Raw genomic sequence first — 25,511 nt, 5'->3', positions numbered from 1 at the left:
AACTTGCATGAAGGAAATTCCAGCAATATTAATATGGTAGCCTAAGAAAATGACTGGGCAACTAGGTGGCATGCTGGATACAGTGCTAGGTCTGGAGTCAGGAAGACTCATCTTCTTGAGTTCAAATCTGGCCTCAGACACTTACTAGCTGTGTGACCCTAGTCCACTTAGCCCTATTTACCTCAGTTTCGTCAATTGTAAAAAGAGCTGGAGAAGGAAATGGCCAACCACTCCAATATCTCTGCCAAAAAAACCCTCAAATTGGGTCATAAAGAGTCAGACACGATTGAAAATGACTAAACTACAAAGGAAGGTAACAGTGGAGGTTCCAAATTCATGTTTATCTTTTTGAATGGGATAAATGGCATATGGAGGCAACATAGTATAGGCAAAAGGACTCTAGACTTAAAATCTAGAGAGATTTGGGTTCAAATCCTTCCTCTGGCACATGCTGTCTCTGTGACTATGGATAAGTCAATGGAGTCTCAGAGCCTCAGTTTCTTCATCCTAAAAATAGAAATAATAATTACACATTAGCGTGGTTGTTGTGATTGGTCAGGATGATGCATGAAGAACCCTTTAAATATATAAATATCAATGTCAGTTATTATTATTATTATTACTAAAAGAATATAGATTTGAATTCTTCATTCATTCATTTGACAAGCATTTCTTCTTTTTTTCCCCCTTGGCCCTTTGGGGTATATTAAGCCCCATTTTTAAATTAATTAATTTTTAATTTTCATCATTCATTTCTATAAGCTTTTGAATTTTAAATTTTCTCCCCCTCTCTCCCCACCTCCCTCCCCAAGACCCCAAGCAATCTGATAAAGGCTCTACATATGCATTCCTATTAAACACATTTTCACATTAGTCATGTAAAGAAAAATTTGAACCAATAGGAGGAACCACAAGAAAGAAGAAACAAAACAAAATAGAAGGGGAAAAAAGAGCAAATAGCATGCTTCAATATGCATTCATACTCCATAGTTCTTTCTCTGGATGTGGACAGCATTTTCCATCATGAGACTTTTGGAGATATCTTAGATCCTTGCATTGCTAACAAGGGCTAAGTCTATCAAAGTTAGTCATCGCACAATGTGGCTGTTACTGTGTACAACGTTCTCCTGGTTTTACTCATTTCACTCAGCATCAGTCCATACAAGTGTTTCCAGGTTTTTCTGAAGTCTGCTTGCTCATCATTTCTTATAGTATTCCATTACATTCATACACTAGAACTTGTTCAGCTATTCCCCGATTGATGGATAGCCCCTCCATTTCCAATTTTTTGCTACCACAGAAAGAGCTGCTATAAATATTTTTGTACATGTAGGTCCTTTTCCCATTTTTATGATCTCTTTGGGATGCAGCCCCAGAAGTGCTATTGCTGGGGTCAAAGGGTATGCACATTTTTATAGCCCTTTGGCCATAGTTCCAAACTGCTCTCCAAAATGGTTGGATGAGTTCACAACTCCACCAACAATGCATTAGTGTTCTAATTTCCCCACATCTTCTCCAACATTTATCATTTTACTGTTTTGTCATGTTAGCCAATCTAATAGGTGTGAGGTGGTACCTCAGAGTTGTTTTGATTTGCATTTCTCTAATCAATAGTGATTTAGAGCATTTTTTCATATGACTATAGATGGCTTTAATTTCTTCAATTGGAGTTCTTTCCAGTTTCAAATCACTGCCTGCCTCCTATGTTTCAAACTGCATGTTCCATATGTATCTCTTGGTGTACGGTGTAAGGTGTTGGTCTATGCCTAGTTTCTGCCATACTATTTTCTGATTTTCCCAGCAGTTTTTGTCCCAGAAGTTGGAGTCTTTGGGTTTATCAAAGACTAGACTACCATAATCATTTACTACTGTGTCTTGTGCACCTAATCTATTCCACTGATCCACCACTCTATTTCTTAGTCAGTACCAAGTAGTTCTGATGATTGCTACTTTATAATACAATTTACGATCTGTTAGGGCTAGGCCACCTTCCCTATCATTTCTTTTCATTAGTTCCCCTTGAAATTCTGGACCTTCTGTTCTTCCAGATGAATCTTGTTATTATTTTTCCTAGCTCTATACAATAATTTTTGGTAGTTTGATTGGTATGGGACTGAATAAGTAAATTAATTTAGGTAGAATTGTCATTTTTATTATATTAGCTCAGCCTACCCATGAACAACCGATGTTTTTCCAATTATTTAGAACTGACTTTATTTGTGTGAAAAGTGTTTTGTACTTGGGTTCAGTTGGGTTTGTTTTGGCAGGTAGACTCCTAAATAGTTTATAATTTGACAAGCATTTCTTAAACAGCTACAACACACAAGGTATTCTGCTAGATATAGAAATACAAAGATAGAGATGAAAGACCCTTTGACCTCAAGGATCATTATACTGGAGGAAAAATAGATGAGTAATACATATATATGCTATTATTATATATACTATATATATATATATATATACACAATATATAATGTATATTGTATATTCATAATACAGATGAGAAAATATAAAAAATACGTAATGTGATTTCTAGTGATCGAGGGGGTAGGCATTAGCAATTGAAGACGTCAGGATGGGCCTCTCAGGATTCTACCAAGCGTAAAGTAAGAACAGAGTAGGCACCGGAAATAAGACAAGTACACTAAGATAAGAAGTAGAATGTCACCAATGGGGGAAGAGCAAGCAATCTAATGGGAGGAACAGCATGCAAATAAATATATACAAAGCAATATGCAAGATAAATAGGAAGTAATTAACAGAGGGAATGTACTGGAATTAAGAGGGGTTGGGGAAGGTTTCCTGTAGAAGGTGGGGTTATGGGTGGGAGGAGGATCTAGATTAGGGATTCTTAACCTTTCTTGTATCACAGATCCCTTTGGCAATCTGGCAAAGCCTACGGACCACTTCTCAGAATAATTTTTTAAATGTATAAAATAAAATGCATAGGATGGCAAAGGAAATAGGTAGATTAAATGAGCCCTAGGTTTCAGAACTCCTAACCTAGATGGCCTAAATCCTATGATGCTTATGATTCCTATGACATAATTTGCAGAATCCTAGAAAGTAGATGCTCAAATGATAAATGTTGGAGAAGATGTGGGAAAATTGGAACACTAATGCACTGTTGGTGGAGTTGTGAAATGATCCAACCATTCTGGAGAACAATTTGGGACTATACCCAAAGTGCTACAAAAATGTGCATACCCTTTGATCCAGCAATAGCACTTCTAGGGCTATATCCCAAAGAGATCATACAAATGGGAAAAGGACCCACATGTACAAAAATATTCATAGCAGCTCTTTTTGTGGGGGCAAAGAACTGAAAATTGAGAGGATGCCCATCAATTGGGGAATGGCTGAGCAAGTTGTGGTATATGAATGTAATGGAATACTATTGTGCTATAAGAAATGATGAGCAGGCTGACTTCAGAAAAACCTGGAAAGACTTGTACGGTCTGATGCTGAGTGAAGTGAGCAGAACCAAGAGAACGTTGCACACAATAACAGCCATGTTGTGTGATGACTGATGTTGATAGACTTAACCCTTCTCAGCAATACAAGGATCTAAGACATCCCCAGAGGCCTCGGGATGAAAAATGCTATCCACACCCAAAGAAAGAACTATGAAAGTTGAATTGCTATTTTTTTTTCTCTTCTGTTGAGTTTTGCTTCCTCTTTCTGATGGTTCCTCCTATTGGTCTTAATTTTTACTTACAACATCACTAATGTGAAAATATGTTTAATAAGAATGTAAATGTATAGCCTAAATTAAATTGTGCACAGTCTTGGGGAGGGTGGTGGGGAGGAAGGGGGAGAAAAATTTCAAACTCAAAAGCATTTGGAAGTGATTGTTGATAAATCTAAATAAATAAATAAATAAAAAGAGAGAAAGAAAGTAGATCCTCTGTGAAATAGTGGGAAGATCCAATGGCAATAGAAATTCCAAATGGAAGGTATCTAACTTAGAACTTCCCTTACTAATAATTGAACATCTTCAGTAGTATAAACAGCATCCCACTATTGACTGTTGTTTTTCAGTCATTTTAAGTCATCTACAACTCTTTGTGACCCCATTCGGGGTTTTCTTCGCAGAGACACTGGAGTACTTTGCTGTTTCTTCTCCAGCTCATTTTACAGATGAGGAAACTGAGGCAAACAAGGTTAAGTGATTTGCCCAGGGTCACAGCTAGTAAGTATCTGAGGCTAGATTTGAACTCAGGAACATGAGTCTTTCTGGTTCCAAGCCTGGTACTCTATCCACTGTGCCACCTAAGCTTGGGCAATAAACCCGCTGATTTAGTGGAAAAAGGCACTATACCTGGAGTCAGAGGAAAACCGTACCTCTGACACTTCCTGCCTGGGGAACGTGTGACCTTGGGCAAGTCATAGCTTTTCTCTCAGCCTCAGTTTCCCCTTCTATAAAATGAAGGGAGTGAATGAGATGGATTCAAAGGTCCCTCATCTCTAAACTGACCATATGATCCCCCTAGCAAGGAGACCAAAGATGTGATTGACGCTGTGAATTGTCTTACTAACAGTGTACTTTGTAATCTCAACAACAGTGTATCTCACCGTTCAGCTTTTGTACTAGCAGAGCCAATATCCTATGCTTGGTCTGGGAAATGCTTCCATTACCTCTTCTTTGACGAAATGATGCATATTTAGCTTTCTAATGAACTGGCACAATGACAGGCTTCAGTGGAGTGATACTAGTTCTCCTTCATTAGCTCCCTTCCTCAGAGAACTCTAGGAAACTCTTTAACAACTCACTAGAGCTCTAATGGTGTCTGGGTCATTATTCCTCATCTGGTGCAGCAGGTCACCCTTATATTGAAAAATCACCTTCGAATAGTCTCAGGTAGAAATGGTTCTAACGGCAGTTAAACATCAGCGCAGAGGGGGAAAAGCAAATAAAAGCTATGAACAAGAAAGTTGAAAAAGAAGTCGCCGAGGAAGTTCCCTGGGGTCTCAAATTCCCCCGATCAAAGCCCTGAAAAACTGCTTGTGTCTCCTCTTCCCTAAAGGGCCCACAGCTGGGTTCCAGATCCCTAGGCCTTAGGGCAAAGTCAACCCCAACTGTCCCAGGTCTGCACCACAACTCCCTTGCTTGCTACAATCCTGACTGGTGGTGTGGATGTGGGTGTGTCGTGATTGTTCAGTTATTTCAGTGGAGTCTGACTCTTCGTGACCCCATTCAGGGTTTTCTTGGAAAAGATACTGGAGTGGTTTGCCATTTCCGTCCCCTCCTAATGAAGGAGACAGCTTCCATATGGTAACTTCTCCAGGTGAGGAACTGAGGCAAACTTGCCTGGGGTCACACAGCTAGTGTGAGGCACACCAGGCCCAGGGCTCTAGGCACTATGGCGCCACCTAGCTGACCTGTTGTGTATGTGAGGGAGTCAGATTAGGACTCCCTGGTTCCACCAGGACCCTGGCCCACAGCAAATGGTACAAATGTCCTGAGTATGTACTCCTACTGGTGTGAGTTAATTCATAGGTACAAGCACCTTGAAATGATGAATGGAAATAAACAAACAAACAAACAAATAAACAAGTAAATAGATAAATAAACGAATGAATGTATGAATAAATGAGTAAATAAATGAATGGATGAATGAATAAACAAAAAAATAAATAAAATAAAAAGAATTTAGATTTTTAAAAAAATGATGAATGGAAATCAAGTTCCATGTTGTACTCCTAGCCACTTAGAAGTATTGCTGCAAAAATAATATTCTATCGTATCATACCATCAAAGGGCAGCTAGATGGCGAAGTGGAGAATGTTAAGCCTGGAGTCAGGAAGATTCATCTCTCTGGGTTCAAATCTGGCCTCAGACACTTACTAGCTGTGTGACCCTGGGCCAGTCACTTAACCCTGTTGGCCTCAGTTTCCTCATCTGTAAAATGAGCTGGAAAAGGAACTGGCAAACCACTCCAATATCTCTGCCAAGAAAACCCCAAATGGGGCCACAAAGAGTCGGACACAACTGAAAAATAACATCATGCCATCAGTTTTCTAAATATGCTACAGCATCAGGATTTTACTGCCAAGATGTGAATTATCAATAGCCTCTATCAATAGTTGGTCTCCCTATCTGAAGTCCCTCACCACTCCCATCTATCCTCCACTCAGCTGTCAAAATCATCTTCCTGAAGCATACGTCTGACTACGTCTCCCATGTACTACAAACTACCGGGGCTGCCTATTACCTCCAGGATCAAATACAAAATGTTCTGTTTTACTTTTAAGGCTCTTCATAACCTAGTTCCTTCCTAAAGTCCAGTCTTGTTATATTCCAGTCTCTGCTACACTTATTTTGCAATCAAGTGACGTTGTCCTTCCTGTTCCTTAAATATGACAGTCCCTGACTCCTTGCCTTTTCACTGGCTGTCCCCTCTCTTCTTGTTTCTACCTGCTGACCTCCTTGATTCCTTCCAAATTCAGCTCATATCCTACCTTCTTCAAGAAGCCTTTACCAGTCCCCTCATAAGGCTTAAACCTTCGTGCTGAGATTACTCCCAATTTACCCTTGTTTGTCCATAGTTGTTAGCAAGTTGTCTCTCCTATCAGAATATGAGCTCTGTGAGGGAGAGGGGCTGTTTTTGCCTTTCTTTGTATCACCAGAATTTACCACAGGGCCTAGCATATCATAAGTGTTTAATAAATGCACGGTGGCTTGACATGACCTTTCAACAAATTATTAGATGAACTGCTGCGACTTTCTTCAAATATATTTTGAACCTCACACTTTTTCAAAGTGATCATTCTCTGTTTTGATATATTATTATATATAATACATATTATTATAGAATGATAAATCCAGGACTGAACCTGGATTATTTATTATTTATTATTTACATCCTATTTATTTATATCTCTATACCAAGGAGTGTATTAGTGTAACTTTTCTGCACCATGAAATATAAACTGTGAAATAGGGATAATACTAGCACCTACCTTGTAAGAGTTGTTGGGAGAATCAAACGAGATTTGTAAAAAGTACTTAGCACTGTGCCTGACACATAGTAGGTGCTTAATAAATACCTGTTTCTTTCCTTCCCCTTTCCTACTGTCTCACTCACCTTCCCAACCCTGAGCGACAGGGCCCACAGGAGCTGCAGCTTAGCTCTTACGGTGCTGAAGGAACCCTTCCCAGAGACGGGACAATCAAGGGAGCAGTTTCTGGTGGAACATCACGGGCAAAAAGCAAGGTGAGAATAGGTGCAGCATTACAAAACACAATCAGACGGATCAGATGCTGGCCTTGGAATTGAAAAGGCCAGGCAGAATCGATGACTGACAGGCTGAAGCCAAGGTCAATAACCAGGAATGTGAACTGTGGAGGCAGATGGGCCCAAGAGGCTATATCAGTTTCTGGAAAGGAAATCAGCTCAAAACCAGGAATATAAGCAAAGCTAAGGAGACTAGAAGGAGGGGAATTCCACAGTCTGGGAATCAAGGGTTCAGTCCCGGATAAGCAATGAGGTACTGGAAAATTCCAACTTGCTGCATTTCCCATTCCACTGACAACAATGGGTAGCATTGGCTGGGACCCTCCCATCAGCTTCTCTTGGCTTGCCACTGCCATTGGTGGGCAGTAAGGATGCTACAGTAGATAGATAGCTAGGCCTGGAGCCACTGAACCCTTCTAAGACTCAGTTTCTTCATCTGTAAAGCTAAGATAATAATATCTGTGGTGACTATCTCATCTTTAGGGACTTAATGAGAGAATGTATGAAAAATACTGTGGTTTTTAACACGTGGCAAAAAATGTCTGTTATTATTACAATCATTATCATAAAGTTATTTTGAGCAAAACCTCACTCTGGAAAATAACTATAATATTTGCAGATTGCAAGTTCCATGATTATCCATGGAAATAGGAAAGGAAGAAAGCCCAAAAAGGAATGAAATAAAAATACTAATGATATATCCCAGGACCCACTGGCATTCGTTAGAACTTTAGTCACTGGAAGAGAAAAGAAATTCACTTAGATCTTCCACGTGATGGCAATAGTACTTAGAAGAAGGAGGGAGATTTGTGATGTTTTGAATCCTCCTCTCTGCTCTTTCTGGCAACTATTTTTTTCAAGACCCAAATTATTGGATATATATATATATATACACACACACACACACACACATATAGCTGTATAGATAGATTTAATTTTTCCTCTATTTTTCCTTCATCTTGGACCTTTCCCACTTGCCCCTTATTATAATAATAAAAATAATAGCTTTCATTTACATAGTACTTCCTGTGCACCAGATGCTGTGCGAAGTGCTTTACAATTATCATCTCCCTTGATCTTCACAATAATCCGTGGAGGTAGGTGATACTATTATTTTCATTTTACAATTAAGGAAATTGAAGCAGAGGTTAAATGACATGTCCAGGGTCACACAACTAGGAAATGTCTGAGGCCAGATTTGAACTCAGGTCTTCCTGACTCCAGGTATAAATTCACTGTGCCACCCAGCTGCCGGTCTTTCTCCCTCAGCTCCTCCCTTACGTGATGGTGGTTGCCGGCAAAATGAGCATTTGCTGGGTTATCCTAGGAGACACAAGGTGCCAAAGATGCAATGGACAGCCTGCAACAAGTTGTTATCCATGCTTTCTGCAAACCTACAAGAAGCAAGATATTGGCATTTGAAAGGTCTGGGCAAGAAGAAAGTCCTTGCTGGCCTGGCTTCTAAATTATCTAGGGTATAATACAGAACATGCTCCAAAACCATAAAACTGAAATCTCTCATATCTATTCTCAGGCTCTCTTCTTAAGCCTCCCGTCTGATGTCTCCCTTCTCATTCATGACCTTAAGTATTTATTATTATTACACAAGCAGTCCACAATGTCTCTGACCATTTCCTGAAATGGAAACCTCCTCCTACTGCCCTTCCTGCATTCCTCGAGTGCTGAAAGGATTAGAGGAAAGAGTTTCATGTCTGGGACCACTTTTCAGAGGTCAGGAGCCTATATCAACTAAATCCCAGGAAGCCTTGTAGAATAGGAGGGGAGTTAGCTCAGGGTTCATCTCACCAGCTGATACAGCTCTCAAAAGCAGGTAATTCTGGACACCCCAGAATCTACCTCTACTTCAGACCTGACTGCTCCGAGCAGCATCGACTCCTGAAGTCCTGACATGCAGTTTACATCTCACATAATTATTTCCCATCTCCACCACCATAGCAAGGCATCCAGGCAACTGCTTACAAGGGCCACCATGCTGAAACTGACTATGAGCACATCTGTCACCTTTCCTCTAGTGACAGCTAAATACGTCAGTGTCCCTCCTCTCCTCTTCCTCCCTTTTGTTCTCATCTTCTGTTTTTTCTTTGCCTGCATGCTCTTTCCCTGTGTCTCTGTCTCCCTCTGTTCATCTCTCTGTGTCTCTCTGTCTCTGATTCTCTCTGTCTCTCTGTCTGTCTCTGACTCTCTCCATCTCTGTCTGTCTGTCTGTCTGTCTGTCTGTCTGTCTGTCTCTCTCTCTCTCTCTCTCTCTCTCTCTCTCTCTCTCTCTCTCACACACACACACACACACACACTCCTTAGCATTCCTCAGGGATAAAGGATGAGGAAACTCAGAGGTATCAGAAAATCAAGACCACATATATTTTCCCACCTTCCCTATTGTTTCAATGATCCATTTCACTCAATCAATCCTCAGGAGAGGGAGCAGAGCCATCAGGAACATCTGCTACCCTTAGTTCTACAGCTGTTTCTTTGAGCTGTCTTCTCTGTTGAGTTACGGGCTTCCAGTGCTCCCCATAATATTCTTTCCACCTTATTCTTAGTCACTTCCAGTTTTAAGAAAGCTGGTTGACAAAACCTTCTAATCAGCCGCTTCTTTTCTAGCCAAACATTTCTGACTCACAGAATCATAGGATCACAGAGACCTAGAGTTGGAAGGACCTCAGTGGTCCTCTGATCTACACCCAGAAAGGAAATCCCAAGAGGTGGGGCAGCTAGGTGGGGCAGCACATAGAGCTGAGTTCACATACTGCCATAGACATTTATTAGCTACGGAACCCTGGGTAAGTCACTTAACCCCAATCGCCTCCCCTCAAAAAATAAATAAATGTTGATTGATCTTGTCCAACCCTCTTTAAAAAAAAAATAAAGAATACCCAAGTAATCATTCAACCTTTGCTCAAAGACCTCCGAGGAGGGGGAATCCATTTCTTCCTAAGGCAGCATAGTCCTTTTTTTTATAACAATCCTTATAAGACATTTTCCCGTACATTAAGCCTAAATTAATTCTTTGCAATGAATATCCACTCCTTTCTCATCACCCTTCTAGGGCCAAACAGAATAAGCCTAATCCCCATTTCACATGCTAGCCTTTAAATATTTGAAATAGCCATTATCTTCTCCCCTCCCTACCCCCTGACACATATACACCTCTATTTCTTCTCCAGGATAAATATTCCTGTTTCACATGGACTCCGGGCCCTTCACCACCTTTCTTACCCTCATTTGCCCCACATTTTCTAGAAACTTGCCTCATTGTCAGCTTCTGCAAAAAGTCTTTGTCTATTCCTGAGACACACTGCTCAGCCTCCAATTGTCTGAAAATCCATTCAACCATCTAAGATTTGTCTTGCTTTTTAATACTAGTATACATTTCACTTTGTAAGCAAGGTCTTGGGAGGGGTGGCTTAGTTGAATAAGTATCAGGTTAAAAAAAATGTAAAGGAATTCTTGAGGTTTAAATTCTATTTCTGGGAGAAGTAGGATTTTAGGAAAGTCCTTTCCTGTTATTACCATTTCTCACTTGGCAACATCAGAGTCTTTTGACTTTACTCTAACTTTTTCCTGATGTGTGACACCAAGCAATTCTAAATTACTGTCTCTCGAGGCTTTTCTTTTTTTGCTTCAGGCCCTCCAACAGGTGCCTAGCACTGTGCCTGGCACACAGCAGACACTTAATGATCATCTTTTTTCTTTGGAAGCAATCAGGGTTAAGTAACTTGCCCGGGGTCACACAGCTACTAAATGTCTGAGGTTAGATTTGAATTTAGGTCCTCCAGACCCCAGGTCCAGTGCTCTATCCTCTGTGCCATCTAGCTGCCCCTGCTTACTTACTTATTGATTCGTGACACATAATGGATAGAAGTGTACATCAGGTGACATGCTTCTAGTTTCTTCTAAATTTGCAATCTCAGATGTGGTTCTTACATTCCCCAAAATTCCAGCTGGTCTCTTAGGGAGACAGCTATTTTTAAAAAACCAGGCCTGCGCTAGCACTGAAGGTATAGATGTGGCCAGGGCTTGAACAGAGGACATGCAAAGCCTCCCTTCCTCATCCACATGTGTGTTGGCTCAGTTATTTTGGGTTCTTTGAGGATGGCACACACCTTGACTTCTTCCCGCTGGCCATTTGTGACTCAGCATTCTTGCAACTTTGAAGTTGCCAAAATATCCCTCTTATTGACCACCGAGCAGGAAGACCTCTTCAGACAGGGGTGTTCTGGAGTCACCTCTAACCTGAGCCAATTGTTAAATTTTCAGAGTGAGCACTTACACTTCAGAGATTGCAAACACTGCAAAGAAAGGTTTGCTTTATTGCTTTTGTTCATCGTCTAGACTTGACAAAGTGGTGGAGTAAATGTTAATGATGCAGATTAAATTTAACTGTTGTGGTTTTTTTTGCAAAGTTATTTGTTAAAAATTTGACCAGCGCACCCCCGGAGTAACTCTTGTAGTGACTGCTTTGACAATCCCACATGGCAAATAGGTCTGTCTTTCACTAGACTTTCTATAATGAGGAGGGCAGATGAATGGAACTCTTTCTCCCACCCCACTTGTATGATGGCTGTCCTATTTGTCTGCAACAGCAAGGATATTTATCAAGTAAGCTTATTCCTCGACTCTGGCTGCCTTTTTCACTTTGGGTTTCCCTTCCTGAGTAGATAACCCAACATAGCTATTGAGATGGATTTGTCCAGGCTCAGAGGTAACCTTGTGAGTTTAAGAAATACAGAAGTTCTGGGTCCATTGACAAGTGGAGCTGACTGGAGCAAGAAGAAATTTTTTTCATCAGAGAAAATGGTCACTGGAAGGAAGATGAGCCCCACCCCTAGCTTAGATCAGCCGAAGACATTGACCAGAAGTTATTTGGACAGTGCAAAACCGAAGTGAAATGGAACATCTATTGAAATTAGATGTAAGCTGCTTTATCTTCCAATGTTTGTGATTCAATCTCGCAGCAAATTGTTACTATAGTTATGTTACTGATTACTTAATTTTTGCCAATTCATAGTCTCTTGTTTCTCTTAGCATTTCTTGTAGAAAATTAATAACTGTCCCATACCTGATTCATATTGTACAAGGACCTTTCTACTCTCTTTTTTAAACATGAAACAAAACCTAAGCCTTAAGCAATTTTTTTTTTCCTGGAGGACCAGGGTGGGGGAAGGTAATGAGCCAAAGAGTAAGAAATTTTTTGTTACAAAGTGAATTTGTTTCATGTATAGAATGATCTCTAAGAAAATAGCAATTTCGTCTTTTAACTCATAAACCCTGCAAAGTACTTTGGCATGAGAAAGTCAGTATACCTCACAATAATACAGAAGTGCATTATATTTTGCCTCCATATAGTTACTCAATTTTCCAAAAAGCTTTTCTTTTGAAGGACTTTATAAAAATTATAGCTGATGACTCGTATATTAGTTTTTAAAACTGTATGCTGCTCCTCATCCATATTACTCAATACGAGCAATTGTCTATGAATAATATGATATAGCCAGATTGCCCAAGTGACTACATGTTTTAAAGCGGTGCTCGTAGACCAGCATTTTGTTCTGACATTGCTTGAGCTCTGTCTGTGAAGATGCTAATACATTTTTTCCCGTAACATGATTTTCTTTTTGAAAAAAAATACATCAATTAATTTGAGATTTTCTTTTAAGGTGGCATTGCAATCAATAGGTTTGCAAAGTAACAAATTTTCCTTAACATCAGTTTCAACATTTCACACACATGCAATTAAATGAGTATTGCTATCTTCACTCATTTGAACAGGAAGATGTCAGTTTCTTAATTAATTGATTTTAAAGGCTTCAGGCAGTTCTCCTTGCCAACATATTTTTTGCAACTGGAACCATTCAAATTTGCTTTGCACATGATTTGCCAAGCATCATTTTTCACCATAGCAATAACCACAGGGAGCAATGACATTTCTCTTATGAGATAAGACTTTTTACACATATCAGTTCTGTAATCAACCTTATAAAATACAAACAATTCTTTTGAGGTTGCAGGCATAGTTTGGGAAGGGAATGTGGGGGTTGTTTATCAAAAGTATCTTATTTTCTTTGGAGAAATTCTTTTGTCTTGTTAATATTTGCTGCATAAACACCTTTAATATGTCCTTCCTACATACTAAGTTTCATGGTATATGTAGCTGAAGCGTTTGTACAAAGCAGACACAGCAATCTTTTATCTCCTTTTATAACAGTGTTAACATTAGTTAATCCCAATGATAAATACCATGGATTTTTTTTGTGGATTGGTACTTTTTGCTTTATATTTCTATAATTTTGCTATTTAAATTGTCTCTATAGTCTTTGTTCATACTAGTTTCAGCTGTTCCAATGGACTTTCTCTTCCAACTAGAAGCAGCTAGGTGGCCCAGTGGATAGAGAGCTGGGCCTGGAGTAAGGAAGAGTTGAGTTCAAAGCTGGCCTTAGACCCTTACTAGCTATGTGACACTGGTCAAGTCATTTAATTTCTGTCTGCCTCAGTTTCAGATCATAATAATACCTATCTTACAAGATTATTGTGAGATCAAGAGAAGTAATATCTGTAAAGTGCTCAGCATACTGTCTGGCATTTAATAAAATTTGTCTGCTTATCTCCAAATTGGTTATGTATTTATCAGTTGCCAAAAGACATTACTTCACTTTTTCTTTAAAAAAAAGCCAATAAAAATTGAGACAATTTTTAATTTTTAATTTTGGAAAACTAGCTTATTATATTATGCTTATCAAAGTAACATGACATGTGACCAGCAAGATAGTCACACTGCAAACTTCTTCAATCCTTCAACATCTAAACAAAGGAATTGTGCACCAGATACATAGTAGGCAAAGATAAAACCAAAAAAACAAAACAAAACAAAAAACCAGAACTATCCTGGTAAAGAAAGGTCACAGGAGACTTTAATTTTTAGAGCACTCACTCAGAATCTGTCCCCCACCAAGTACATGCACACCCCTATATGACATCAGGGCACACAACAAGGTTTCTGGCTTCTGCAGGGCTAGAGCATACATAGAGACTTCCTATATCTGACCGTATCCAAATACACAAACGCCACTTCTCCCCAGCCCACGAGGAGCAGCAGACACTGACTCTTTCCAAGCCATGAGAAGGAAAGGCTTGGAAATCTAAGAGGAACCAGCCCTATATCCTCGAGATTTCCAAAACCCCTGTGACTGTAGTAGCTCTGCCCAAGCAACCTATCCTCTGATCCCACAAGAAGTAGCTAGTACTGACTCTACCTAACCATTTGAAGGAAGAGAAGAAAATAGAGACATGATGAAAGCATGCTATACTGCCCTGTAACTGGGGGCTTGACAGTAGGCTTAGGAACCCTGGAGATGCAGTGATTCAGTCTGAACACCCCTTAGTACTTCACTCTACACAAAAGAGCATTTGCTAAACACTGCTCAACCACACAAAGGAAAAGAGAAAAGGGAAAGAAGGAATTGAGAAGGTTGGAAATAGGACTCCAAGCAGTTGCCTCAGTGCTGAAGGAAAAATGATTGGAGTTCCAACTGGAATGAGTTCCACACCCTAGAGGTTACTCAAAGAAGGAACTTGGGCTGCGGACTTCATATCCCTCAAGACAAAAATCTGTGACAGCTCAGCTTCATATAATCTGTGGCTCCAGTAAAGAGGGAGGAGACAAGAAGTGAGTGACAGGGAATACAATAAAAAGGCCAAAATAGCAAAGATATCAAACAAAAAAATCATTACTGATGTCAGTAAAAGTCCAGCACCTAGATGAACCAACAGAGCGGATCCTAAAAAATCAGAAGAAAAAATTAAGAAAAACATGAAAGGAAACCAAAGTATTATTAGCAAATATCATAATATGGAGGGAAGTAAGCAATCATTCTGATGGAAGAATCCTGTGGGCCAACAAAAGATTATGGAGCAAAAACAACTAACATTGGAATGGCTCAAAAGGGGGGGGGGAGTAATGGAAAATGAACTAAGGAAGTAATGTAAGTCAGAAGCTAGAGCTCAGTATAGAAATTAAAAGGATCAATGAAGAATTTAGCAGACCTAGAAAAATTCTCCACAGTGCAGAAGCTAAGAAAGAGAAAGGGGGTTGATATATTGGAACATGAAATTACTGAAGTGTAGGAAAATTGGGTAGAAGTTGACAGTGTTAAAATAACATCTGCATTCCATACAAGTTCAAATGAATGACATTGAGGACAGGATGCACAGAGATAACTTAAGAATCATGTGTTTCTTTTTCTTTAATAGCATTTATTTTTTTCTAATTACATGTAAAAATAATTTTTAACATTTATTTTTTATAAAATTTTGAATTTCAAATTATGTCCTTCCCTTGTTCCTTTCCCCCAGCCCTAAAAAGTCAAGAATTTTAAATAGGTTATATATGTGCAATCACATAAAACATATTTCCATATTAGCCATGTTGTAAAAGAAGAAACAGAACAAAAAGAAAAAAACACAAAAACATAAAGTGAAAAGAGTATGCTTCAATCTGCATTCAGACTCCATCAGTTCTTTCTCTGGATGTGGATAGCATTTTTCATTGTGTGTCTTTTGTGCTTGTCTCAGATCATTGCATTGCTGGCAATAGCTAAGTCATTCACAGTTGATCATCACACAATGTTGCTGTTAACTGTGTACAATGTTGTCCTGGTTTTGCTCACTTCCTTCATGTTTATGGAAATCATGTTCATGTAAATCTTTCCAGGTTTTTCTGAGAGCATCCTGCTTGTCATTTCTCATAGCACAATAGTATTCCATCACAATTACATACCACAATTTGTTTAGCCATCCCCCAATTGATAGGCATCCCCTCAATTTCTAATTCTTTGCCTCCACAAAAAGAGCTGTTATAAATATTTTTGTACATGTGGGTTCTTTTCCCTTTTTATGATCTCTTTGGGATACAGATCTAGTAGTGGTATTGCTGGATCAAAGGATATGCACAGTTTGATTACCATTTGGGCATAGTTCCAAATTGCTCTCCCAAATGGTTGGAAACAGTGCATCAGTGTCCCAATTTTCCCACATCCTCTCCAACATTTATCATTTTCCTTTTCTGTCATATAATCCAAGGATCATATGTTTCTAAGAAAAACATGATAAACGCCTGAAATAGAATACTAAAGGAATAATATTATAGGAATACTATAGGGATAATAAAAGAAAACAGTCTAGAATTTCTGAATACAGACAATAAAGCATTGATGGAAAGAATCTACAGATTGCCATCAGAAAAGAAGATATATAAGGGTGTACCTCCCTCTCTTCTTTAAAGAAGTAAGGGGGGAGGGAATTGTAAGTGTGAAATATTACATACGTTATCAGAAAATTGATTTGTTGGTTAATTTTACTGAACTGCATTCTTTTTTCCCTCTTTCTTTTTTTTATTCTTTGTTATAAAGAATATTATAAAGTACGTGCAAGGGGAGTTGTGTGTTGGGGAATAAAGGTAATATAAAATGTAAACAGTCATTTTTAAAAATAAGTAATGATAAAACATATACACAACTATTATGGTACTTTTAACTTTCAATCAAAGACAGGTTAACTTCAAGTTCACACATTTCATGTTCAAATACAAGCAAGAAAATTCAACAACTCTTCTGTGTCATGAAATTATATTTATTGACAATAACGAGCTCAGATTGAGCCACAGACTCACAAATGACCATATTTGCATATATCATATTGAATAACCATTATGCCATCAGTTGGAATGAATTCATGGTATTAGTCTCTTTTTTGTTGACTTTGATTTGAACTTCATTTTCATTGAAAAAAGTAGATACTATGTAGCAGTTGTGCTCAAAAACATCTAATCATTTTTTTTAATTTTTTTTCATGGAGGCAATTGGGGTTAAGTGACTTGCCCAGAGTCACACAGCTAGGAAGTATTATGTGTCTGAGGCCGAATTTGAACTCAGGTCCTCCTGACTCTAGGGCCAGTGCCCCATCCACTGCACCACCTAGGCACCCCAACAGCTAATCATTTTAACCACTGCTTCACACCTTCTCTTAGAGGAATTCCTGCCTTGCCACACTGTCCCAGAGGAGCAGCCCTACAGAGCACAAATCTCTGCCCTACATAACCAGTGTTTCTCAGAGTGTCATTCCCTTCTTGCTGCCATTTGGAAAGAATAAAGAGGGGCAAAAGCCTCTTTCATGATACACGATTCCTCTCTTGCTATGTGTATAGCCAAGGGATGAGTAGTTCAAAGGGAATCCTTTTTCAGCATAAAAGGGGAGATGGAATTCTGTTCCCAGGGACTGGTGCTCTGTCTTGGGGAGATGTTTCTTTATGTGACAAGTTCCCAGATGGAACTTGGGACCTAAATCCTTAAAAAACAATTGGAAACTATAGTAGAATTCTTACTATATTTCAGTTACAGGTTAAACAAGCTTCTGTAAGCAAGCCCAGAGTCTAACCACCATTGTTTTTAATGGGAAAATGTCTTCTCACTTCCAAACAACAAACTTACAAACTTTTCAAGGGAAAAAAACACATTCACATGGTGGGGGTGGAGGAGGAGGGAGAAAGAAATATAATTACATAAAAGAGAGAGACAAGTAGAAAATGTGTTAGTAAGAATTAGAGTTGAAGAGAGGAATGCTGGGAAGTTAACATCTAATGTTTTGAAAGAAAATGATTTTTAAAAATGGGGTAATTTTGATATTAAAATACAGAATAGCTTTCCTAAATGTTCTTCATGATCATAATGCTGTTCTATTGTTGTACTAGCTCGTTAAAACTCTTCACTTCCCGACTTGAAATCATTTTGCCATCTGTCTTTCTGAATGAGACCTTTTACCTTTCCAACACCTGGCTTTGTCAAGTCCAGATGTAACTGTGTTTACCTTGTTAATGAACTCAATGCCAGAATTATCATGCTGTTGGAAAAGAGCATTTGACAGAAAAAAGGGATCTGATGCTCAGACTTAACTGAGACATTTGCCAGCCTTCTCCCCCAAATAAACAATGGACTGAAGAGATGGGGCTACTCCTTTTTTTCCCAGCTCACTGGATGATCTTTTGAGCAATGAACAGAACTCTTATGGTCAGGCTTTTAGAATGGACTCTGGTGCCAGCAAGCCAAATTTGTTATATATCCATGTACTCTCCCTGTTTCCTTTCTGCTTTCATATGGAGCCACATTTCCTACAGTTCCTAATAAGGGAGCTGAGCTTTCTGTTAGTTTGGGGTTTTTTTTTGGGGGGGGAATTGGGGGGGTTGTTTTGTTTTGCCATGACCACATTTTTATTCATGACATTTGGCTAAAAGTATGAATGAATCCCATACAAGAGTGGGCCATACCCTGAGTATGGTATAAACATTGGCCTCACATTAGTTACATGTTTATAAAGACTTTCATTAAAGTATTAAATCTTTTAGTATACTAAGCTTCTTAAAAAAAGGACTATTTTCCATAAAGCACAATAGAATACATTTTTATGTGAAAAGAGTTATTTCCAACTGTTTAGCCTGGACATTTATCACTTAACTGACTCACTTTATAAAGAGGCACAAAAGATCTCTAACTTCAGCTAACAAACAGATCATACCAGGTTATGATTCAAAGTTATGCATCATAATTGAGGAAATAGTGATTGGGAAAGAGCTTCCAGTAGCCTGAAAGATAGAACAGCAGGAACTCCAAGTTTCTCATGATCACCAGCAGCTTCATTTCAATCACATAATCCATAAAAATTTGAACGGGTTCATCCCAGGTTTACTAATGCTTCTTTCCTCCATCACAGTTATACCTATTTGTGCCTCTTCATATCATGAGACTAAAAGAAAATAAAATTATTTGCCTCTAGTCCATGGACTATATTCTGCCTCATCTAACTTTTAAAAAAGAAACTAATAAAAACCAAAATAGCTTATTATATACCTCAGAGTCATTATCTCATTTTTTTTCCCGCAGGGCAGCTATGGATAGTGTGCTGGATATATACGGACATAGTGCAGTGATAGAGTGCTGGGCCTGGAATCAGGAAGACCTGACTTCAAATCCAGCCTCAGATACGTCTTAGTTGTATGACCCTGGGGAAGTCACTTAACCTCAGTCTCCTCATCTGTAAAATGGGGGCAATAATAGTACCTACCTCCCAGAGATCTTGTGAGGATCAAATGAGATGATAATTATGAAGTGCTTAGCACAGTGCCTGAAAGGGCTATATAAATGTTATCATTATTATTATTCATATTATAAGCATGTAAAAATATTGCACTATATAGCTCACAGTAAGTGCTATATAAATGTCAGCTATTATTCTTATTCACATTATAAGCATGTAAAAAATACAGCACTATATAGCACATAGTAAGCGCTATATAAATGTCAGTTATTATTATTCCTCTTATTGTTGTGAATTCATTTTGCAGTCACTTCCAACTCTCTGTGACTCCATTGGGAGTTTTCTTGGCAAAGATATTCAAGTGGTTTTGCCAGTTTCTTCTCCAGCTCATTTTACAGATGAAAAACTGAGGCAAACAGGGTTAAGTGACTTGTCCAGGGTCACACAGCTGGTGTTTGAGGCCAGATTTGAACTCAGGAAGATGAGTCTTTCTGGTTCCAAGCCCAGTATTCTATCCACTGCACCATCTGCCTGCCCCTGTTATTCATATTATAAGCATGTAAATATACGTTGTAAAAAATGAAGCATTATATAGCACATAGTAAGCGCTATATAACATACAGTAAATGCTACATAACACATCATACTATATAAATATTAGCAATAACTATTCATATTATAAGCATGTAAACATATTTTATGATGCATTTTTAATAAATTTATAGATTTAGAGTAGTACATGACCTCAGAGATCAGCTAGCCCAAATTTTCATTTTAGGAATGCGGAAATTGAGGCCAGAGATATTGATTGACTTGGCTAAGGTCCCACTGGAGGGAGCAGCATGGTGGGTGAAAAGAATACTGAATTAGAACTGAGAAGTCTTAGGGGAAAGTCCTGGCTCTGCCATTTACTTATGTTTTACTCTATTATGGGCAAACCATTTCGCCACTCTGAGACTCTGTTTATCTCAGTTTCCTCATCTGTAAAATGAGGCTAAGAATAGTACCTACCTCCCAGGATTATTGTGAGGATCAGAAAGTTTCCTCATCTGTAAAATGAGTGCCGGACTAGATCGCCTCTGAGATCCTACCCAGACCAGAGCAGGACCTATGTACCCTGTTCCCAAGCAGCAGAGCCAGGATTTGAACCCAGATCTTTTTAATTTCAAGCTCAGTGTTCTTTTCCATAGTAACACACTGATTCTTTATATTTTCTTTATATTTTCTCACAGTTTCAGTTCTTTCTGAGCTTTATTACCCTTTTTTTAATTTTAGACAAGAATTGTTTATTCAAACAAGATGCTTGACTTGAAGGGAAAACTATCTAAGATCAATTTATTTATAGCAATTTATCCCTACTGAGAGACAGAGATTGCCCTACATGTAACAGCTTACGTACAAAAAAGTTGTAAAATCGTCCTTGGTTTTACAATGATAAAAGAAAAACATTGAAATTTTCTAATCAAACAAGACATGCAAGGATTTTTTGTGGCCTTTTTTTGTTTGTTTTGGGGTTTGGGGTTTTTTTTGTTTGTTTTTGTCAAACGGTGAGGGCAAAATAACTTACTGAAATATAAAGATAAAAGTTGAATGAGCATGCCACTAATGGAGAAAAGGGACTTTGTTTTTTCCCCTCCCCATCCCCATTTGATATTGATCAAAACATACCATCACCATTTAGTTAAAAAAAAATATGCATTATGCCTGTGCACATACACAAGTTACTTTATGTACAATAAAGGAACGGGAGAAGGGAATCAAAGAAGGAAAACTATACTGCAGTGGATGAACCAAATCGTGGTTTTCTGATTGTAAATGTATTGTTTTCCTTGGGAGCACAGTTCTGGAGGAGAGTTGCACGTTCTCTTTAGTAAGCACCTCTGTCTGCTTGGAATACATCAATTGTATCTTCATCCTCCATTTCCAACTGTGCAGGTGTGTCTGCTTCATTGATTGGTTGTCCATCAAATCGAAATCTGATCTGCCTCGTTGACAAACGCTGTCATTCACAATAGGCTTTCATTAGTCTACTAAGTTGTGTGTGTCCCTTAATCTTAAATTGTGCCTTCGAACCATCTTGTCCTGCCACCTTCCTTCGGCTTTTCATCGGCCGTGGCGAGTCCGGGGATCTCTTCAGCCCTCGCTTCACAAAAGAGGCACCAGGATGGTCGCTCCAAGGAGGGGGAGAAGCCGCAGCGGTAGGAGCAGGAAGAGGAGGAGGAGGAAGATGATCTGAGCTTTATCACTCTTGACACTATTATAGGAGTAGGACACACTTTTGTATCCATGCGTCATTATTTGCCCCCTTTTTTCACTTTCTGTATATGTCTTTTTAAAAGTCTAAGTTGTGTAATGAGCTGGCTATACATTCATATCAGTTCCTTTAGAAAAATTTCTTTCCTTCCTCATCAAAATGTTTTTCTCTTGATATCTGCAATATTTCATTCTTGAGAGATTTATTCACATACTTCCTCAGCTGACTTCCCCTGTAGAATTTTATTCCATGTGCTCCTACCTATCTTTTCTCTGAGCCAAAATTTGTTCTCCTAAAATCTAGGGCAAATATCAAACTATGTCTGATTTTCCTGTTACCTCTAACACTAATTCTAAGAAGTATTTGTCACTTTCCCTTATAGTATCTATCATTTCTACTTCAGTATCCATTTCCTCCTTGCTAGAGAGAATCAGACTCAGAATAGAAATCCCTGTCACTTTCTCTGCCTTTTGAAGAATAACGTTATAATTAAGACAAGTTAGAAAATTATTAACTTGTCCAGTAGATGTCTGGATAACTGAAGTCCCCATTCACTATTATATTATGCCTCTATACCAAGACCAAACTTCATCTCTTTCTTCCTTCTGTCCATGTGGTCTGTAATATACTCCAAAAGACAAAATGATTTTTACTTCTGTCTCCTTTAATATTAACTTAAATTCCTTCCCTCTAGGTCCTAGACTTCTTTACATGAGAACATTTTATGTCTATGCAATGCTATCATGCCCCATCTTTTACTTAACTGGTTATTTTTTCAATAAATATAAACTTCCAAAACTATATTCTAGTCACGAGTTTCAATCTTCCAAGTCTCAAAAATGCCCCTGATGTCCAATTTTCTTCCTTATAGGATCATAGATCCTGAGGTGAAAGGCACCTTAGAGACCATCCAATCCAACCTATTCATTTTGCAGATGAGGAAACTGAGTCACAGGGATATCAAGTGCCTTGTTCAAGGTCACATGCGGTGTATGTGTCAGATATAGTACTTGAACCTAGGTCGTCTTACTCCATAGGCAGTAATCTTTCCACCAAACCATGCTGCCTTCTTGATTTACAATAGCATCTCTATTTGACTCTGCTCTGGTAACCCCTTCTTTAAAGCTGTGGGCTCAAAAAGACCTGAGTTCTAGGGGTTTTACTCTTTAAGTCTTGCTTGTAACTATCCACAAAATCTCTGGGTTTTTTAACCCGCCTCTCTGAGTATTCAGTTCTCCTCTAAGTAACCCAGGCATGGAATTTTTTTTTAAAAAAAGAAGTTTATTACACACTACAAAGAATTCAAAAGGGAATTGTGCTTAAGCCCCTAGACAGTCAAAATGCTTTCCTCCTTTTTGGGGCCCACCTAACTTTCCCCGGGCACTTATACAGTTACTCCTGACTTAAAGTGTCACCCTGGAGGTCTGCTAACCCCAAAATATAGACACTCGATACACGTACACACAGATATTAGTTAAAGGAAACAGGGTTGTTTAGCCTGGAGAAAACTGGGAACATGACTGATATCCTCATGTATTTGAAGGGCTATCATATGAAAGAGAAAATTGACTTCTTGGGCTAAGAAAGCAAAACCAGGAACGAATAGGGAAAGGTGCAAAGAATTACATTTAGACTGGCTCCAGCCTACCACTGACCCACCCACAATTTGGATTCTACAGGGGTCATGGTGTTCCAAGATTTGCAATCATTCATCATCACCAAAAAAAAATAAAAAGTTTTTGTTCAAAAGATAGATTTTTTTTTTGTTGGAAAGCAGCTTGGGTTCATTGAAAACATATCCCACTCTCTTCCTGCTGCATAATTCTGCACTCAGTTTATCACCCAACTACAATAACTGTCCCAAATAGGTAATGGGTGAACTGATGTACCAAGTAAACAAATCGATTGTCCGATTGCATTGCTACTCTGTACAACAAACATTTTGCCATTTGGATTTTTAGGTCGATTTTTTTTAATGTATTTTAAATTTAAACTCTTAAACTCTTGTTCCCAGTTTTCTCCAGGCCAAATGACCCTGTTTCCTTTAACTAATCTCTGTGTTTAAACTCATTTAAGTAAGCATAGATCTCATCTTCCCAATTATGTTGTGAGATTTGATTCAATCAAGCTAGAAAGAACATCCAGAGAACTTCACCATTCATAGGGAATCTCTTTTCCATTCAGACCTTGGGCAAAACTTCTCCCATGACAATGGTAGACATCTGTAACAAACACATTTCTTAATTTTATGCCTTGCTTGACATTGCATTTTATTCTAAAGGCAAAGCAACTACATTGATTGTTTGGGAGAATGGGAATTAAATGGTCAGCCATGTGTATGAGGGTAATCTAATCTGTGCATTAATTCAAACCAACATAATGGGTTTAATATATTAGACTCTGTATAGCTCATTTGAGAATATCCTATCTAATCAGCTACTCAAGCTTCTCAACTTTTTTTCTTTAGAAACAATTGTTCACCAGTTATTGATAGATCAAAACTAAGCTGATTTCATTATACTACAAGTGTACTGTTAATGATGCTTAAAAAAAAATACATCACCCATACTTCTTCCTTTCTGCAGAGCTTTCTCAGGTACTCTTGGTAATTTCAGATTTCCTGGATTTGTAACATCCCTTTTAAAAAAAAAAGCTAAGATCTTGTTAGCTCAAGGCTTTTTTTTTACAGTAATAATAATGATAATGATAAATCATGTTTGCATCAAGTTTTATAAGCAACTTCCTCCTGAAAAAGAAAAAGAAATACACTGAAATCATAGCCGTCTAATCAAAATTAAGTCTGCTCCTTCTGTTTGGAAGAAATATGTTTTTAATTGGCCTCTGCCCTCCAGAGTTTTGAGAGGAGGGCTGTCCTAGGGACATTATTATTGTCATTATCATTATATGCAACTATATATCATATAATGTAACATAATATATTATTCATATATTATTATTCTTTTCTTTTGTTTTCACATCACCTTCATCTTCTAATACATCTCTCCCCTGACTCCCTTACCAAGACAGTCATCCCTTAGAATAAAGAAAAGAAAAGAAAAAGAATAAAGGGGAGGTGGGAGCAGTTCAATAAAACTAATCAATACAGCAACCAAATCTAACAGTATGTGTAGTGTTCTACATCCAGAATCATTCACTTCTGAAAAAGGAGACGTATGATCATATCTTTTCTCCGTATCTTATCTTATAATTAACAATTTTCTGTTTCAATTTTGGCTTTTTTTCCCTTTACAATGTTGTACTCATTGGGCATGCGCCTTTCTTGGCTCACTTTGCACTGGGTCATCTAAGCTTTCCTATGCTTCTCTGTATTCTTCATAACCATCATTTCGCATTGCACAATAATATCCCATTATAGTCAATTATCACAATTTGTTTAGCCATCTCCAGTCTATCTTGTTTTCAGTTCTTTGCTACTACAAAAAAAAATGCTACTGTAAGCATGTTGGTATATAATAAGATCTTTCATTCTATCTTTAACATCTTTGGGGTATATGCACAGAAGTGGAACTTCTTCATCAAAGGGTACAAACATTTCAATCATTTTTTTAAGAATAATTTCAATTTGCCTTCCAGAAAGGTTGCCTTCCATCAATAGTGTACATATACCCACAATAGTGCCAGTCTATCCACAACCTCACCCTTTCCTCCAAACTCCGTGCATTCCCACCTTCTATCATCTTTGCTGATTTACTGGGTATGAAAATTTCTCTTAAGGGAAATTGGATCCACAGGGGAAATTTTTAGTAAGTTGTCCTTGAAAGGAAATCACAGAATGTCACAGCTTAGAAGCTACATTGTTGTTTTTGAGTCGTTTCAGTTGTGATCCCAACTCTTTGTGATCCCAAGGGGCATTTTCTTGGCAAAGATACTGGAGTGCTTTGCCATTTTCTTCT

General features: G+C 38.4%; 1 long non-coding RNA gene across 1 annotated transcript; it reads right to left on the bottom strand.

Annotated features, from left to right (window-relative positions):
- Positions 1 to 322: 322 nt before the first annotated feature.
- Positions 323 to 7,378, bottom strand: LOC144456206 (uncharacterized). Its single transcript, XR_013485118.1, has 2 exons — positions 7,092 to 7,378; positions 323 to 507 (listed from the first exon to the last, which is right to left on the bottom strand). It is a non-coding gene; the product is annotated as an uncharacterized LOC144456206 (long non-coding RNA).
- Between the last annotated feature and the right edge of the window lie 18,133 nt (positions 7,379 to 25,511).

Source organism: Phascolarctos cinereus, unplaced genomic scaffold, assembly GCF_003287225.1.
Source record: "Phascolarctos cinereus isolate Bilbo 61053 unplaced genomic scaffold, phaCin_HiC Scaffold_3;HRSCAF=262, whole genome shotgun sequence".
Lineage (NCBI taxonomy): Eukaryota > Metazoa > Chordata > Mammalia > Diprotodontia > Phascolarctidae > Phascolarctos > Phascolarctos cinereus.
This window is presented reverse-complemented; position numbering and strand designations above follow the sequence as displayed.